The following is an 18,531-nucleotide window of genomic DNA, read 5'->3' as shown; positions in this document are numbered from 1 at the left end:
AAAAGCCCCAACATCTGCAAAAGTGACTGCTTTTGACAACCGTACAGATATCTTAAAGAGCAGGAATTTCCCTAATAAAACCCCTTAAAATAAGTCTTCTTAAGATTTCTTAATGCCACAGTGATCAGTTTGCATGTTTCAGAAATTCAAGAATTTTTTATCTGCTTTGGAAAGTTATGAAAAAAAAATGTAGCAGGTTTATTTAAAGGGGAGAAGTATTTGAGATGCAGGAGAGACGGGGTAGCAAAGCTTAGGAACTGGTGATAAAACCATAAATTGTATAGCTCAGGGAATTTGTGGACTGACTAAAAATGACAAAGCAAAGCAGCCCAAGTTGGTCATCAGAATAATAACAAAGAGGACTTTTGCCAAGGAAAAAAAACCAAACCAACAACAACAAAAAAAAGCACGTGGGCCCTCTGGCATTCCGTAGGCAATTTAAATAGCTTAATTCGGCATTGTTGTGATTAGCCATATGCCTGATAGCCTGTGGGCCAGATCCTCTGCTGATGTAAAGCAGAAGCAGTGTTTAGGCACCTGCTGTAATGTAAGTGTATGCTTAGAGCCCGACAAAGACACTGGGAGATAAGCACTGCAAGGAAACTGCTCTGGCATGGGGAGAGGTCTGAGTAAATATATCCTGGAGCTGGGCATGAGCCTCTCACCTAAATTTACCATGTATTTCTAGCTTCTTGGGTGCTGGCACAAAAGACTAGGCTGAATGTGAGACCCCAAAGCACAGAAAGATGCTGCTGGAAGTATCTGTAGGCTTTTGGTGCCTGATGCTGCACTCCTTACCCTGGCCTAGAAGCTGGTGTAAATGCACGAACCTCCAGTGTGTGAGCGAACCAGACGTATCCAGTTATTAGGGCTGAGCATGTGGAGTGGGATGGGGTGAGCTGGGACACCGTGCTGTTGCTTCCAGTGGTAAAATTTACCCCAGCACTGTCACTACTCAGCTCAACAGCTCTGCAGCAGGGTGAGCTGGGGTGAGTGTCAGAGGAACCCTCAAATGAGAGCTGCCACCACCCCTAGAGCTGAGTTGAAATTGGCATTACCATTGACGTGAACATACTTGAGGTTGGTTCCTCAAGTTGAGTTTTCAGTGAAGTCCCACTGAGGACAGGATTACTGGGGAATTTGGGAAGGTTTGCTTGGTTGTGGGTTTTGTTGTGGGTTTTTTTGCCGGTTTGTGGGTCTCCAATAAAATGAGAAGAGGGAGATTTTCATTTTAATTTTGTGTTCAAGACAGATCATGAGAAATCCAGGCAAGGCACAAGAATTTGCCATGGAGATTTCTGTAGCAGCCAGTGAGAAGGATAAAATTAACTTCTTCCAGGAATAAACTATACAGGCATGCACTTAGAGAGGGAATGCTGATGATCAGTGGCTCCCGCTCTACAAGCCCATGATTGACAGGGTGAAGGAACTATTGGGGTACAGCACAGATTTTTGTGTAAGAACTGGCTGTAGGTCCTAGGTATTTTTTTGCAGATATGTCTCGTGCACCTGGGGTGCTGTGGGACATGGTACCAGAACACAGCAGGAACCAATATATTAAGCCCCACACAATTTTTTTCCTCCTCCTTTTCCTTCACAGAGACACTTTCCAGCTCTGTCTCAGAGCAGAGGGACATACCAGAATTATCGAATAACCCACTGAAACCAAGAAATCTGGTGCCTGCCCAGCCCTAGCAAAGGTGGAGCAGGAAACAGATCAGGGATTAGACCCACGAAGGGACATAAGTTCACAATTACCATGTTAAGCCCTTCAGACCAGCTGTAAAGCTTCTGAACCACCACCCAGCTCCTGCTTGACCCTGGGTGCTCCTTAAATCTTTTTGGTGTGCTGGTTTGCAATGCTAAAATTCCCAGGTGCTGAAAAGAAGTGTTGCAGAGCCTCCTGGGAGCATCTCCATCGCGTCCTGGCTGAGCAGCTCAGTGCCCCTGAGATATCCCAGAGATGTTTCTTAACTTACTTTACCCATGATGTCCATCTAATTAGGACTCCCAATGTCCCAAACTAAACATGATGATGATGGTAGTAGTAAGGATCACTGAAGGTGGTGGAAGTCCTCCTGGCTAGCAACTTTTTACCCATATATTTTTGTGTGTGCTTTTCCTCTGTCCCCAGTGAATTACAAATAATTTCAAGAAGTAGAATGGAATGGAATGGGATAGAATAGAATAGAATATTTCCATTGGAAGGGACTTACAACATCTAGTCCAACTGCCTGATCATTTCAGAGCTGACCAAAAGTTAAGGCAAATCCTACAGTCAGTTATCCTAGAGCTGAATACGTAGGTGCTCAGAGTAGGAAGACATCAGGTCAAATTCCTTCAGACAAAGGTATGAATAAATACATTGAGGGGGTGTAGCAAGGCGTGTGATACTGTGTGATCAGCCTTAGGATTCTGAAATGTTTAATGGAAAGCTTAATTTTTTTTTAACAAAATGTTTTTTAGGGGGTTGGTTGGTTTGTTTGTATTTTAAGAAAGAAAGTGGGACATTTTTGTTGATGGGAGCAGCTCAGACTGTGGGCTTCAGAGGAGAAAACCAGATCAGGGAAATTCATCCCTCAATCTCTCCATGTCTCAACTTCCTTATCTGTGAAATGGGCACGAGATTTCTTACCCTGCCTCTTCCAACATACCCCTGCCCTGTGGGCTCCAACATGATATAAAAAGTGCAAATTAAGACTCAAGTGTCCTATCCCTACGCAGAAGTATTAGAAATACTGCTCTGAGTAAGCAAGAAACATACTACCATAAGGAAAGTTTTATTTAGGACACTGCAGGTCTGGATAAGCTGCCAGCAGGCTAAAACTAACAAGAACATGGAGGAAAAAAAAAAATCCTTTCTGGTTTTATATCTCAATCAGGAAGAATTGTCCTTTTTAATTCAAACGCAGGGGTCTAGAGTTGTTTTCCCTGCAGATGCAGCGTTGTATTGGGAATATCAGGAGCTGCCAATTGCAATAACGGTTTCTAATTCCAAATTAATTCAGTGTAAATGAACTGTCAAGAGAAGATTGATTTGTTTTGGTAATTGCCCTGATGCAGGCTGCTGGGTGACAGCAGGAAAGAGCAAAGAAGGGAGCTCTGGCAGGTCTGGCTGAGCCTAAGGGTGGATTGAGGAGATGGAGGCCTAGCTGCAAATATCATCTGTCAGGACCACTGCTGAGCCCAATGCTTTTTCCCAGCCTTCAACAATGTCTTCAGGAATGAAGCCAATGCTGCAAAACACTCCTTGAGTTAAAGAGATCAGTGTGTGAAGCAATTAGGAAGGGAGGGGGAAAGACCCCCTCCATTGAAAGGAGTGTCGTTTGTTCAGCCCCCACTTCTGCTCCGCTGCTGTATCAGGGGGCCAACAGCCCTCAGCTCCTCTAGAGTGGCAAAGGGACAATTTGCTCCATGTCATGCTGAAAATGAGGCACCTAGAGCCAGGCAAGGCTGGGTGCAGGAGGTGCAGGTCTACCTCCTTGGGTGTGGAACAGGATGCCAGCATGTCATGCAAAATGGGATATTGTTTTCTACCTTGGTGGAGATGGAAGATGTGTGGAAGAGAAAGAAGTGTCCAGAAGATCAGTCACATCCTGAATAGCTCCAGGTGAATGTGTCCAATCTGCTGAGACCTTCCTAAGGGCTTCATCTACAGCCACAGCCTGCAGAGTCCACCTGTACAGAGACCTGCACCAGCACCATCCAAGTCCAGACTGATGCCTTAGGGTCCACAGCATGAGCATCAGCCATATGTGTAACCCCAAAAGGCATTTTAGCAGGAAATTCAACTTGTTACACTTCCAGCAGTGAGGGAGAAGGCTGAACAAGCCAGAAGATAAAAAAGAATCTTTGTCTGTAGCCCAAAAAGCAGACTTTGGAATGTAGACATGTAGCATTAGTTAATACAGTAATGTGTAGATGCCTTCAAAGGAACAATGGTTTTTAATACATACTACAGGCAAATATATAAGCTCTGATAAAACTACTCCATAGGCAGAGCATTCAGGCTGCTGCTACAGTCTATAAAACAGCAAGGCAAGAAAACTCCCAGAGCAAATGACACAGTAAACTCCCAAATGTTAATGAAGTTGCTTGCTAAAGCACTGCTAAACAAGCTGGCTTTTGCTTGCTCTATTTTTGGGGTTTGTTTTTGTACGTGTGCTTAAATTTGCTGATCAATACAGGTGCTGTGTGACTGAATTGCTAATGGGGTCTGTAGATTAGTTTATCAATAGCATTTAAATACTTTTCACACTTGCAGTAGATTTTGAATTATTTATTTGTTTCTGGTCAATTGCTTATGATCTCATTAGCATTAGTCTGTGAAGTGATACTAGACTTGTTGGAATACTTTAAAGATTTCATGCCTCTGCAAATTTTTCTGGGGGAAAGAGGTGTCAGGGCCTAAATTCACAAAATCCTAGTTCTACAAAGAGTCCTGCTTTTAAAAAAGCAGGGGATCTGGAGCAGGAGGGAAGCTTTCAGGATCTGCTCATTGGAAAGGAAGGAGACATGATTATAAATCATCCTTGGATGTTGAGAGAACTGGTTGGTGATTATCATTCATCCACACTCAGTAGTGCAAAGTGCTGGTGGATGTCCCAGACCTGGTTGTGCTCAGTGCTACACATGTAGGTAGGCTGCTGCCCTGGAGACCTCAGCCTTTACAGCGATTCCCAAAAATGAGAGGAAGGAAAACTGCCATCCTCATTCTGAGCTTGGGGCACAGAACAGGTCATGGATAAGTCTAGAATCCCACAGAGACACTATAGCTGAGCTAGAAAATTAACTGAAGTCTTTTGAGTCCTTTAGTCTTTGCAACAAATCCATTCATCTTCCTAATTAAGAGTCACAAATATGCTAAATAATCTCATTTCATGTGTTGTGTTATTCTGGTTTGATTGATGGAGGGGAGCTTGCATTGTCTTGACAGACATTAAATTTATCTTTTAGTCTTTTGATATGTCACACATGGAGACACCACTTAAAGCTCATAACAAACCTGAACACACCTCAAAAGTGGGGATGTGTGCCTTAAATGCATCAGAGGTATGTAATTTATAGGTATTATCAAAGTACTTGAAGAAGAACAGAGCAGATTAAATGTAAAGCCAGGATAGAAACCCATAGAAGAGATAGTAGGAATGTCAATTGAGGTTGTGGAAGGAGAAGACTATTTAATCCTTAGCAATGTCCTGTGATGTCCCAGTATGAATTCACAAGCAATGAGAAAGATGTTACACAGCTGATGAACAAAACCTGGCCTTTCTACCTTGGGCTGAAAGAGGAGAGTGTGGACCAGGCAGCCTGAAGCAAGGCTGGGGAAGATAATGTCATGTAAAAATGACCTGAGGTCTCCCTGTAAGATGCCACCAATCTCCCTGAAGAATCTTGACAACAATTTACAGATGTGAGCTGCTATTCCTGCCATGTGCACTGTATACCATCGATGGAGAAACCCAGGTGCAATTTGGTGGCAACTAGGGTCACCTCACAAAAACAAGGGCAGGGAGTCCTGCTGAACTCCATGGGGATGAGCCAGTGGACCAGTCACCAACAGCCTGAATGCTGTATGAGAATTGCTGTGTTTTTGGCAGAGACTCACATATTTTCTCCCTCCTGAAAGGCACTGGGACCACGTAGGACACTGAGTCAGCTGGATCTCAGGTGCAACACTTTTTCCTTTTCTCTCCTCTTTTGTCTTCTTTTCTTTCCATTCTCTTTTCTTTTTCGTTTTCAGTTCAGCCTAAATAATGATCTAGGACAGCACTGTCTCTTTAAAGGTGGTCTTTTTAAGTGCAACCTAATCTTCTTCTATCCACTTGGACCTTGGATTTAAAAAATTTCACCAATCCGGATTTCCAAATCCTTGCAGATTCTGAGGGGGCTTGTTTATGGAAGTATCCTTTAGAAAACGGCTTAGACTTTAAGATGAGGAAACGCAGGGAGCTAATGTGAAGATTTAGGACTTTCTAGGAAGCTTGCAGTGCCTAAGCCCTGCTTGCTTGAGCAGTCTGAAGGTCCTTTTGCAGACTAAGAGGGATTAATACCCCTTTAACCAGCGGGGCTATGCACACATTCATAAATATACCATCTCTCCCTCTCTCTCTCTAATCGCTTCGCTCCTTAATCCGCAATGATTTCTTAGGAATTATCATTTTATCTCAGCTAAATAAGCACATTCCTTGTGCTTTCCTGTAGAAAAATAAAATCGTTCAGAAGCTTTTCTTTTCAAAAGTGGTGCCATGGAAATCAAGCTTTTATTTAAAGCCTTGAGTAAATAAAGGAAACTTTGTTTATTTGCTTCCCAAGAGAAGGGCAATTGGTCACATCCACCGAGCATCCGCCAGCCGTTCCACTCGCTCCCAGTCTGAACCACTCACCTGGAGTCGGGATCAGGCCAGTTTATTTGCACGATACCTCACCAAGTGACAACATCTCTGAATGCAAAAGATTCAAGTGGAAAAGGGTTTTGTAAATTACTGCTAATGGTTGAAATATACAGTTTTTTTGAGAATCCTGCACTATTCCATCTTTTTTGAAGGGTTTCCTTAACTTTTTTGTGCTTTTGAAGTTTTTTAGGGGTTTTAAATGTTGGGGTTTTTTGCATTGCATTGCATTGTCCAAGCTCAGCTACCTTGCAGGAGATTTTCAGCCTTGTTTCCAGGAAATGTCACCCTTTTTTTACAACCAGCCCTGCTCTGGCTTCTCACACAGCAACGTGACGCAGGTTGTAAACACAGCTGGGTTAGTGGGGACAGTCTTGAGGCAGGGAGGAGTGACAGGTAGTAAGAAATCTGACTTCTAAAGGCATTTAACAAGAAAATAAAATAGTTCTTTTTATTACTAAGAATATTGCACAGAAGTGAGTATTTCTTTGGTAAATCATTCCCCACTTAGGCTTTGGTTTCTAAGATCACTTTAAAATCCAGAAATGAGTTCAGGCAAATTCCAGTTGACCTGAAACACCCAGCTCTGGGAAAGGCTTTGAGTTTAATATAAAAAAAGCCTCTGAATTTCCTCTACTCTTAATTCTTACTCATTTTAGTTAAACTCTTGCCTTCTATCACAAAAAATACACATAATCTCAAGAATCGACCCGGCTGTGCTGCATGGGGATCTCCAGGACCTATAGGTTTTAGTGTTCACAGGCCAAAAATGTTGTAATAAAGTATTTACTCTGGTGAGTTTTATTTTTTAAATAGAATTAATAGGGACAACATGAATGATAGATGTAGAAAATGAAAACTGTTCTGGAATAGTTCTCTGTTTGTTTAACATAATATTTAAAAAACAATTTAGGATGCAAATTCAAATACATGTCTCTTACCTTAGCATATATAATAGTGATAAATGAAGAATTAGAGCTATCTCCATGTATTTCCAGAATTCAAAGGTATTTGAATCTGTGGTTTCTTTTATGTCCCTCTTTACTGAGACCATTCAATTTAATAAGAAATGAAATAGTGCGACAAATCTGCTGCAGCCTTTTATTACTTACAGTCCCTATGGGCTTTATTTTTCCCTCTCCTCGCCCTTCTCCCTTACCCCCTCCCCGTGCACTCAGTGGTCAGAACAGAATAACAGAAGCCATAACAATAAAATATAGATTCCTACAATGAATTCTGTCCCACTGGGTGTGTTTGCAGTGAGTACCCGAAGCTGATGGCCCTGCTCCCCCTGGGTGTCCTGAGGACTGACTGTGGCAAAGCTTCTCCTACAGATAATGTAGAAGAGTCCCATTCCTTCTTCTTGTGCCAGGAGATCCTTCAGTATTTGATGCACCTGTAGATGGGCTCAATGCACACCCAGGTTTTGTCCACCTTTGGCTGCACACAGGGACCTGGATTTATAGCTCACATGGATGGAATCAACTGAATTGAAGCACTGTATGCATGAGTTTTCTGACACCAAAAATTAAGTCTGCTCTAGTAACATACCCATCCTTTGTGGACAGGTGCCTCCATCTGTTGTTGGAGGATGTTTTCCCAGCCATAGCTCTGCCACCATGTCATCTCCACCTTATTTTGCTGTAGTTGGCAGGTTTTCAAAGCAACCAGACCTGTGCTTGTCTACTGATCGAAGTGGGTCCCCTTCATGGTATTAAAGGACTTGGAGCCCTTCTGCCACAAGGATGCTTCCAGTGTTGTTTCTTAAATTCTTCTTGCAACAGCAAAAGTATCCATAGTGCTCCAAAGGCCCTCATTTAAACCTGAGACTGATCCGACTTAAGGGAGAATTGTACCTGGGTTGATGCCCAGACTCCACATCTTTCCGTACAACACTTCTGCACTAATGCTCACTGAAAGCCTGAAAGTGGCTGTGAGGATTAACTAATGGGTAATTTAAATGGGTCATTTCATAAGAGATGTGTATGATAGGCAAGCTTGAAGCCTTGCGTAAACCCTATAGCTTTGTCTTGTCTTTGTGCTCTTGCCATATGTCTCCTGGCTACTTTTTCTGTTCTCATCTTCCACCCCATCAATTGAAGAGCTCCCTTTCTTTGTCTTCTCAGCCAGTCTCAGCTAAAGCTCATTTTTGTCAATGGGAGTCATAGATTAGACCTTCGAAGTCCATCTGACAATGAATCTTCCACACATGGAAACAGAGAAAAAAGATTAAGTTAGGGAAAAGAGCTTTATATGTGCCTGCACATACAAACACAGATTTGTTCTTTCTTTTCTTATCTTTGTGCTTTTCTTTTTTAGACTGAAAGATCTAAAGGGTTGGAAATTTGTGATAGTGAGCCTAGAAAAGTATATATAAAGAATGCTAATGCCAAGCATAGTTACCGCATACCTATGGCTTAATAATCCTCATTAGGGCTGGAAAAACAAACATATTATGCCTTAAACTGTAAGAATGTCTTTTAATGGAATTTGAGGAATTAAAACATGGAACCAGGGCTTATCAGCCTGTTGCTAGGAGAGCTGTGGTCTGTGTTTGCTTAAGGAATCATCATCAATAATCCCTTAATCTAATCGCAAAATATAGAAAGCTGCTGCACCAGACTAACCCTATTGGATGCAAGCAGTAAGCAACAGAAGAGAGCAACAGGGTTACCCAATAGCAGCTGTTGAGTTATGGCTGTATCCAGGAGAAGACCATGCGTGGAGACACCTTGGCAGCGTATGAGGAGACTTCATGTCAACACACGGCGCAAATGGGCCTCAAGAGAACAACCATACTGTAATATTTCCCTGGGAACAAAAGGACCTACATCCACAAGAACTGCCATACAGGGTCAGGCCAAATGTCTGCTGGATACAATATTGATCCTATTTCAAAAAGTACCCAAAAGGAGTATGGAAGAATAGGGGACATTTTCCCAGAATATTCTCTAGCCTCTGACACTTTGCTCTTCAGTCCTAGAGAGTCAGTGATGGTACCTTGGAATGCAACAGCTCTTGGTGGTTTTTCTTCCATAAATTTGTTCAGTTGCCTTTTGAAGTAAACTCTTAACATCCAAAATATCACTTATTGAGGAGTTTCATAATGTATTTACAAGCTCTGTGCTTGTTTTGGATTGCTATTTGTGTCATTGGGTTATGTCTACTTCTTGTACTGGAATAAACAGTAAATAAACATCCCTTATTTGATGTCTCTGAGGTTCTTGCCACTTTGTAGAGGTAGAAGTGCAATTTCAGATGCTTTTTCAAGAGTGTATGAGCACAAGGAAAGTAAGAATCTTCCTGAAACTTAGATAATTTTGCTGTATCTCTTTGAAATGCTTAAATAGTGAGCTTGCAATCCAGACATCTAAATAAGGATTCAAATGTGGATTCAAACTTTTAGATAAAAAAGTTTGAATCCACACCTCAAATAGCATAAGCCTTGCATTTGGTGTGTGGGTAACATGCAGTGGTATTTGTGTGCATGTGAGAGATTGGGTAGCAGAGCACAGGAGTAAATTGCTACCCAACCCATTCAACAGTTGGCCGTTTTTTCTGGGTAGTTACTGCAGAGCCAAAAAGAACCTCCAAAACTTGTTGCACCAGTCTATAAATGTTTCTGATGGCCCCTTTTTGTTGGTAAATCCTCTGAAGAAAAAAGTTCTGGCAACAAAGCTGGAGACTTCAGTTTCTTTTCACATGTTGACAATCCAGAAGGATGAGTGTTATATTTCAAGGTGAGCATGCTGGCCCTGGGTCAAATCTCTCATAAATCACTGTCTAACTCTTGTATCTCCCATCCAGTGCCTAGGATGAACATTGTGATTTACTGCTTAATTCAGAACTCAATCCAAAGTCAATTGAAGTCAGGAGGTTGACACCAAGAAGTTCAGCCCCTAAGGCTATTTAAGCAGGACTTATTGAAGGAGAGATTATAGACACAAACCTTCTGTCTCCTGCTGCTCACCATTTTTTAATTTGATCAATGACTCCATGTTCTCACCTCCCATCCCACCTTCTGGAGTTCTGATCTCTACCATGTCTCCAAAGTCTGCCCAGCAGTCAATGTCACAGTCTTTCTTATGCCGTAAGAGAGGGGACAGACTGGCAGGAAATTCCCCCAGGAACAGATGAAGAAGCAGTAGGGGCTTTTCTTCTTTTTCTCCTGAGCTGAATCTGACCTTGGGAAGATCCAAGATTCCAACTTATGCATTGCACCCTGGACATTTCTTACCCCACTCGAGGAACTCATTGAAACTGTTGTCTTTAATATCCATTCTTCTCCCCAACTGAGAAGTATCTAGGATAAGGCCTATCCAATCTCAGTCTACTGCACCCTCCCCAGTGGCTGGAATAGTTCAAGATCCATCCTTCCATCTTGCTCCTGAGACCAGACTTTCTGAGATCCTGGGCTATGAACAAGACCTCAGCACTTCAGGGCCCTAGACAGCACTAGGAGGTCATCCTGAGTGGGAAATCCATAGCTACAAAGGTCTGGGGGACTTTGCTGACATCCTTGTGTAAAGGCAATCTGGTTCTCAAACAACAGCCAGAGTAAGTGTGCAGAGTGGTGTTGTTACTGTGAAGATTTTGCTGTTCTTTTGAATGCTTTCAGCAAGGTCCTCAGCTTTCAGGGGGATCACACATTTTGATCCTACCAAAGGGTAACCAGCAACCTTGCTTCTTCCAGGGTAGAGACCGGGGTGGAGATTTAGGAATCTCTCTGAACCTGATAGCCCTGGGAACCCACCTTAGTATATGAACTGTGAAGCTTGTTTAGAAGTGCCACTCACCTATATGGGGTATAGGATTTTTAATAGGGTCTCAACCTCTCTCTCCTATAAGAATTGCCAAGGTCTTTGATCTACTAGGCTACCTGTGTTCCAGAAACTTTCAAGCGGTCTAGGAAGTACATCTCTTGGAGACCTCTGTTCCATTTGGTTGACATTCCCAGTGGATTCAGAAGAGATTTTGGTGAGGGAAAGGGGGGAAGGAGGTGAGGAGAAGACAGATGAGCACATACACAGATATTGGCTGGTTTCATTGATCACTTTTTCAGAAGGTTGTGGGAAGGTACAATTACCACAACACAGAGGTTTTCATGGGTGTTTTCCAGAGCCCATTGAGGTGGGCAGCACAGACCCATCTGCCCTGAGGGCAGGAGGGAACAAGGGCTCATTTTCCTGACATGGAGCTTTGATTGTCCCCAGGTTAATGCCTTACCAACAAGGCTGCCTGCAGGAGGATGAGGCTCCGCCCACTCCAGCACTGCCTGTCCACTAGTGGAGCAGCAGCCACTCCAGAGCCAGCTCTTCATTGGTCCAGAACCAGCATCTCAAAGGTCCTGCCCAATAGCAATCTCCCATGCAAATTGATGGGGGTGGGACCCACATTGCATCAGCCCTCCAGCATCCACACCCTGGCCTAGGGCTGCCATCCCATGCACCATGGCCTGGAATGGAGGAGAGCCAGGGTGGGGATGAGCCCTGGTGGCCTCTGTTCTGCCCATATAGTTCCAGCACTCCTGAATCTTGTCTAACAGTGATTTTCCTTAAATGCAATCCTTTAAGGTGTTAAATCTAGCTTTAACTTATTTGGCTGATCCAACTTAGATCAGATTATGTTTGTATTTATTGGGATTTATGGATGTATGATTGCCTCTGAGCCCATATGGACAGCTAATTTGTCAATTAGAGCAATGCTGATCATTGTGGAGGCATGGCATAGGCTGTTAAGCACCATTATCGGTTTCAACCAGGTCTGACCTTGAGACACACATTTATTTTGCCTGACAACCTTTTATTCTCACTGCCGGATTACAGATATGTAAATTGGACTAAAACCTTGAATATTCATCTTAGGTACGTCAAAAAAAAATCAGAACTTGTTGGAGATGAAGAGTATAACAGGGAGCTGCATGCAGAGAACGGGGCCCACTTAGTCTTTGCTTTGTATTATACTTGTGACAGTGGAGGGGCTGGGGCTGGGATGTCAGGGTAGTGCCCTGGGAGTCTAATTAAAACCAATGGCCATTTTCCAGGCAAAGAGAGGTCAACTCTGACTGCTAATTAAAGGTCATTATTCCTGTTCTGTAGTAGCTATAGCAAAGCCATTTTCCCTCTTAAATTAGAGATAAAGGGTGTCAGCTGGTGATTTTGGAACCAGGTGGAAACAGCCAGTTCCTCTATGCTGGCACCATCACAGGCCTGAGTGGGTGGGATGAGATGGTGACTAGCCTTGAAGGCATGTTAGGAAGATGGGTGAGAGGCAAAGAAGCTCTTGGTGTGAGGTCAGCCCTGCTCCTCTATCATCCCATCAGGCTGTTCAGAGGTATTGTGGTGAGCTGAACATCGTGTAAGTAGGGATGTCAAAAGTGGGGGGGCCCACAGATCTATAACAGGTTCATTGGATGCTTGGGATACATCTCATTATTTGGAAGTGAGGTGTCTATGCAACTCTGATGACCAGGGGGTAGTGTATCTGGTGGTGATGGTGTCTTACAGCGAAGGAGTGAATCATCATCTGCAGAGTCTGACCTCCCCACTGAATTGAGGAGGAATTTTGACTACCAGCTTAAATGAAATGCCTAAATGTTAAACAGCTACCATCAAGTGAGATGAATGCTACTGTGGGTATGGGATGCGAATGTGGGCCTGGAGAGGGGAGCTAAGTGCTTCTTAACAAGCTTCCTTGCCTTCCTCTCAGGCTCCCATGACCACATTAGTCAGATACTTCATAAATCATGTGTCTGAAAGAGCAATTGTTCCACACACATCTCAGTGATTCTGCACTCGTCACCTTGACCCTGGTGCTTTACAGAGAACAAAAATTACATCCACACCTGTTAAAGGACAAGACTAGGCACTGAGGAAGAGGGTTGTTTTAGTAATATGCCCCCAGCCTTATTGGCTGTAGGGGACTTCGTCATGCAGATGATTTAGAGGCCTAAATTAGTCAATGTGCTATCAATACTGAATTATTTCTATTGCAGTCATAAAGTCTAGAATCTAAACCAATAGAGATTTTATTTGGCTTTGGTTTTAGTTTTTTGGGTTTTTTTCTCTAAGAAAGTATAGATTTGGAGGGACCTGAGCTGTAGGGAATCATTGAAAGAAGAGGAAGAGATGAAAATTTAACTTCAGTCATTCACAACTGGCCGTTGCTCCCAATTAAGCTCCTTTGTTTCTCTCTACCAGAGAAAGGGAAATGTCATTGCTGATTTGCCTGGAGAGACCCATTGGCAAGAGTCCCACAGCATGAACACCATGGGAGGGGGGAGGGGGGAAATAGCCCATGGTGCAAAATTAGACTCTAAAAATAATAAGCATGAAAAAATACTAACTCTTCAAAGTGAATAGTGTAGTTACTTGTTTACCAAATGGGACATGTAAACCCATTACATAAAATGTCTCTCATCGCCCATATGCTTTCTAACCTAATCAGCTTTGAATCCTGCTAAATCCCAGAGTGAGATAACAAATGAACAGCTCAGCTTGCTGGAAGAAAGGCAGCCTCTTTCCCTGGGCATTAAAAAGAGGCAAAGGTCAAATATTCCCCTGTGGATCACCCTAAAGAGAGATCATGCCGATAACACCTATGCTTTCCCGTGCTAAGGAAGTATTACTGAAAGTGAAATTCAGCAAACACAACTAAAGGCCAAAGCTTCAGATTAAAACCCATGCAGTGGCTTTCTACAGGATGGAACAGCATATCCTAAAAGAAGATTTTGCCTTCCTGATTGTACTGTGATAGCATTTATAATTCAGGACGGAGGCACCATTGACTAGTGTGCCAAACCAACAGGAATGACCGGCCTTTGGCCCTGACCAGCCTTCTCTTGGGCTGCACCTGCAGTGGCCGTTCTGCTGGTTGGCACCAGGTCCAAGCCAATGCCCCTTCTCATGAGGTGTGGATCCCTGAGGAGAACCACAGTAGTTGGGAAAGGCGATGGGGTGGCTCACAGTGTCCCTGGTCTGCAGGCGGTGCCAGATGGGCTGTCCTGGGAGAACTTCCTTGGGGCAGCTGCAAGTCAACAGTAGGTTCAGTATGAAGAGGGTCCACTTCAGTCCAATAGAAGGATGTCAGGGATTATTTCCTTTCTAGCCCATGCTTTTGCCCCCTCAGAAACAAATATTTGTCAGAAGTTGAGTACATTTGATGTGAAATTTCAGTAAGTGCCAAATATCTTTTTATCACAGCTACTTCCCCCCCCCCCCCAAATGGCCTTTTTCAATACCCCCACCCTTCTTTTTCTTCTTTTCAAATACCAAATGCTTTCCCCCTTTTTCTGTTTTTTATTCTTATAGTAAAAACTTCTGCTTCTTTGTCAGCTGTCAATTGGTTAGAAAACACAAATGTAAATGCAAAATTTTCAATAACTGCAAAAATTGTTGACCAGTCAGCAATTTTCACAGAGGATGGATCTCTGGAGATATTCAAGACCCATCTGGATGCTTCCCTGTGCAGTAAGAGCTAGGGAGCCTGCTTTGGCAGGGGGGTTGGACCCAATGATCTCTCGAGGTCCCTTCCAACCCCTATGATTCTGTGATTCCGTGATCCTGTGATTCCATAAAGCTGCCATATTTGTACCAACAAGTGTTCTGTGAGGTCTGTTCATGAAGATTTGTATCTACCTGTGCCTGCAATTAACAGAATGCTTGCCAGAAATTAAAGAAAATTACCAACTAAGCTACCATCTCATCCTATTGTCTGGTGTTTATCAAACGATATAGAATTTCAGCATTAGAGCTGAGCACAGGGTATCTCCTTGGGCACTGGGCTATCAGGTGCCAAGCCCCGTCTTGGCTTAATTCCTCCAGATGACCTGAGCAAGAGCACCTCAGCTGTGCTAAATTTGAGCTTCTCTTCCCCAGCAAGATGGGCCAAACCCACCCCTGGTCCCACATTCTGTTTACATGGGATGAATGAGGATCATGCATGTTGATGGGAGTGGGATCCAACTCCCAGGTTTGCTGTCAGTGCTGATGTACCCTCAGTATTTTCTGGTTGTTGGAAACCCACTGATGTTCCTGTTGCTTTAACTCTGGAGCTCCATAGTTTGTGATTTTAGGAAAAGCCTCTGAACAGATAAGTTCTTGAATGCCAAGGAGGATGGCATCACCTGTACCCATCATTCTGATACTGCATAAAAATGCTCCCAGTTGAGGGCTAGATTAAACTCATCTGTTTGAGTTAACAAAGAGAAGGCTAAATGGTGACTAGATTTTTGTCCATAAATACCTTTCCAGGAAGCAGAGTTCTGGTAGCAGACAGCTTTTTAATCTATCAGACAAAAGCTGAACAAAGCCCAATGGCTAGAAGATGAAGCAAATTAATTTAGAGCAGAAATGAAAGACAGACTTTTAGGAGGGAGGAGGATTAATTATTAATAGATGTTTCCAAAAACGGTTGGGTTCTCTGCATATCCCTTCCTGGTGGCATCAGCCTTTCTGTTTGCACGGACCCATACTATGAGAATCCTGGAAAAAATTGGTCTGAACAAGACTTTGTAGAAGAATTGAACTGCTTTTAGGGTGTCCCTCCACATCACACCTCTATTTGCCCAAGCCCATCTTTCTGCTTGTGCCTCCTTCCCTGTAGGTTGCACACAGAGACATGCTCAGAGAGGCTGGACACAAAAGCTGAGCTGCCAGATTTGAATTGCTGATATTTCTTAATTTTGCATCAGAAACACACCTTTGAATGTAAGTTTTAAAATATTTTTATTACAGTGGAACTTATTTAAAACATTATTAAGAAAAATTTGTAAAAATAGGATGTAAAATATACAATTTCCAGAAACTAAAAAAGAAGAAATCAGAAAATGTTTGTAGTTTGAACCAATGCTGGAGATTAGGAATTTTCACTTTCTTAATTTACTTTTTATTTAAACATTCTAGGAAAGCTTCAAATTTGGATTAAAAAAAGAGGTGGGGATCAAAAGCAACTTTTGAAATGTGATGTTTTGGGGATTTTTTCAATAGTGTGCAATACATTGGAGACTAAAAGAGAGATGAAAGTCAGCCTGCAAACTCCGTGACTAGTTTTAGATTTCAGAATAAAATCAAACTCAGAGTATGCGTTGCCTTGTGTTGAGGCATTTTTTTATTGGTGATGCTGTGAACATTACTCCATTGGACTAATGAATTTTTAGTCTAGGGAAGGTCTGGTTTTAGATTTCCTAAAATCATCTCATAAAAAAACCTAAGGATATGAAGACAATAAATTTAAAAACAAGAAAAGATTTAGTTAGGACACCTAATTAGGATTTCTAATCAGGAGTCATCAAGACCTATAATTAGCAGGGTTGTTCAGACTCATTGCTTTCTCTTTAATGGCCATAGGACATCCAAATGGTTTTAAATTATGTACCATGGGCTCCTAATCAGTTTATTGAACATCATAAATTGTTAAAAGGAGTTAATAGCTTGTGTTTCTTGATAGAAAGTGCTAATACTCGAGGCAGAGAACTCATCAAATGAACCTCGTTAGAGAAGGGAGGAGGGAGATTGCGTCTCAGTGTCTCATTTTGTTTTAGTAATTAGCTTTTACTGGATTATCCGATCCAAATCTTTATTCAGTTTACTCTGTCAAATCTAGTTTGCATTTTAAATGGAAAATTGACACGGGGAACAATTTGTCTCCTGACTGGGTTAGCGGGTCCAGCTGGCAGCAGGCAGTGTGGGGGTTGTCATCAGAGCCCGGGGCGGCTTCCCCAACAGTCGATGTCCTCCAGCCTTCACCCTCAGTATGGGGCACCCCGAGCACCGATGGCTGTCAGGGGAGCACATCCTCCCCCTTGCAGCTCCAGTCCCAGCCCAGCTTCTGCCCCGGCAGCCCAAGAGCAGCCGCTAGTGAAATTGCCATGATCCAGTCCTGGCTCACCCCTGAGAGCAGCCAGCGACTGCCGGCACAGGGAGCACGCCGGCGTAAAGCCATCATCGGGGAGCAGCTCAGCTGGCTGTTCTCAGCAGGTTTTTCTCTCTGACAGTAGCCAGCACAAGCTGCTTTAGCAGAAGTTATTAGAAAGCCCCCCATGGACAACTGGAAAAAATTCTCCCTTAGAGGGAAAGCATTCCCTAAATTATCAAAGGGTCCCTGGCGTGAGGGGGATGTGTGGGTATTAACATCCAGCTCACCTGTTGTGGCAGAGTGCAGAGATCTGCTGCTTTGCTGGCTGCTGTTGCGACATCCATCCCTGTGGTCTTGGCTGAGGCAAGACTGAAAGGTTGGGTGCAAAGCATTAGCTGCTGAAAACACTCATTATAAGGGTGCAGCTCTGAGCCCAGCCTGGCTGATTCAGCACCAAGGCATGGCTCTTCTCTGCAGTGCAATGAAAGGAACTGAGTGGGAGCTCCAGATATCAAAGCAGAGTTTCCCATTGCATGGTCCATCAAACAGTGGTGGCTCCAGTGATTACTTCATTGACCAAAAGCTGCATTTCATTTTTCAGGGGACCGTTCCCAGGACTCTGGTGTTTTTTGCTTTTAGGTCTTACCCTTGCATGACATTTTTGTGGCACGTCAGAAACTAGTGGCTGACATCCCATAGCCGAGCATGTATGACAAGGTGGCCAGTGCAAGGATGACCAAGATATGTTGGTGTTGGAGACATGTAGCTCTGCAGGCCTAGTCCTGCACTGAAGATTTCTTTATACAAAACCCATGTTTTGAGGAAAAATGATAAAAATCCTTTACTTCCAAACACCTGAGATGGACTGTACCTTGTACATTCCTGTGCAGATGCCATCAGCTTCCTTGCATCACAGGATTGTTCCACCCCATCTGGGACATTTGGCTGCTAGGGGTTTTATGGCCCCTGTGATTAAGTCCAGTATTCATCACTCTGGAGCAAGTTCTTGTCTTCTTTATTCCTGTTTATGGCCACACTGTGCACAGAAATATTGTGGAGACAAATCAGACCCAAGGTAAGCACTGCTCAGAAAAAGTGTGAGAAGGGAATTGGGTTTCCTTGTAGGATGAGGCATGGCCAGTTGCTGAAATTATTCCAGGGCTGCAGTGCAAATTAATTGAGTTTACCTCCCCTGATTAGTGTTATTAATCACTTGTACAAGACAGGTCTGCAGCTGGAGGAATGAGGTCCTGTGACTCCAGTGAAGCACAGAGCTACTCAAAAC

Source organism: Gallinula chloropus (assembly GCF_964237585.1).
Source record: "Gallinula chloropus genome assembly, chromosome: 6".
Lineage (NCBI taxonomy): Eukaryota > Metazoa > Chordata > Aves > Gruiformes > Rallidae > Gallinula > Gallinula chloropus.
The sequence above is the reverse complement of the archived record's forward strand: the minus strand, read 5'-3'. Positions refer to the sequence as shown.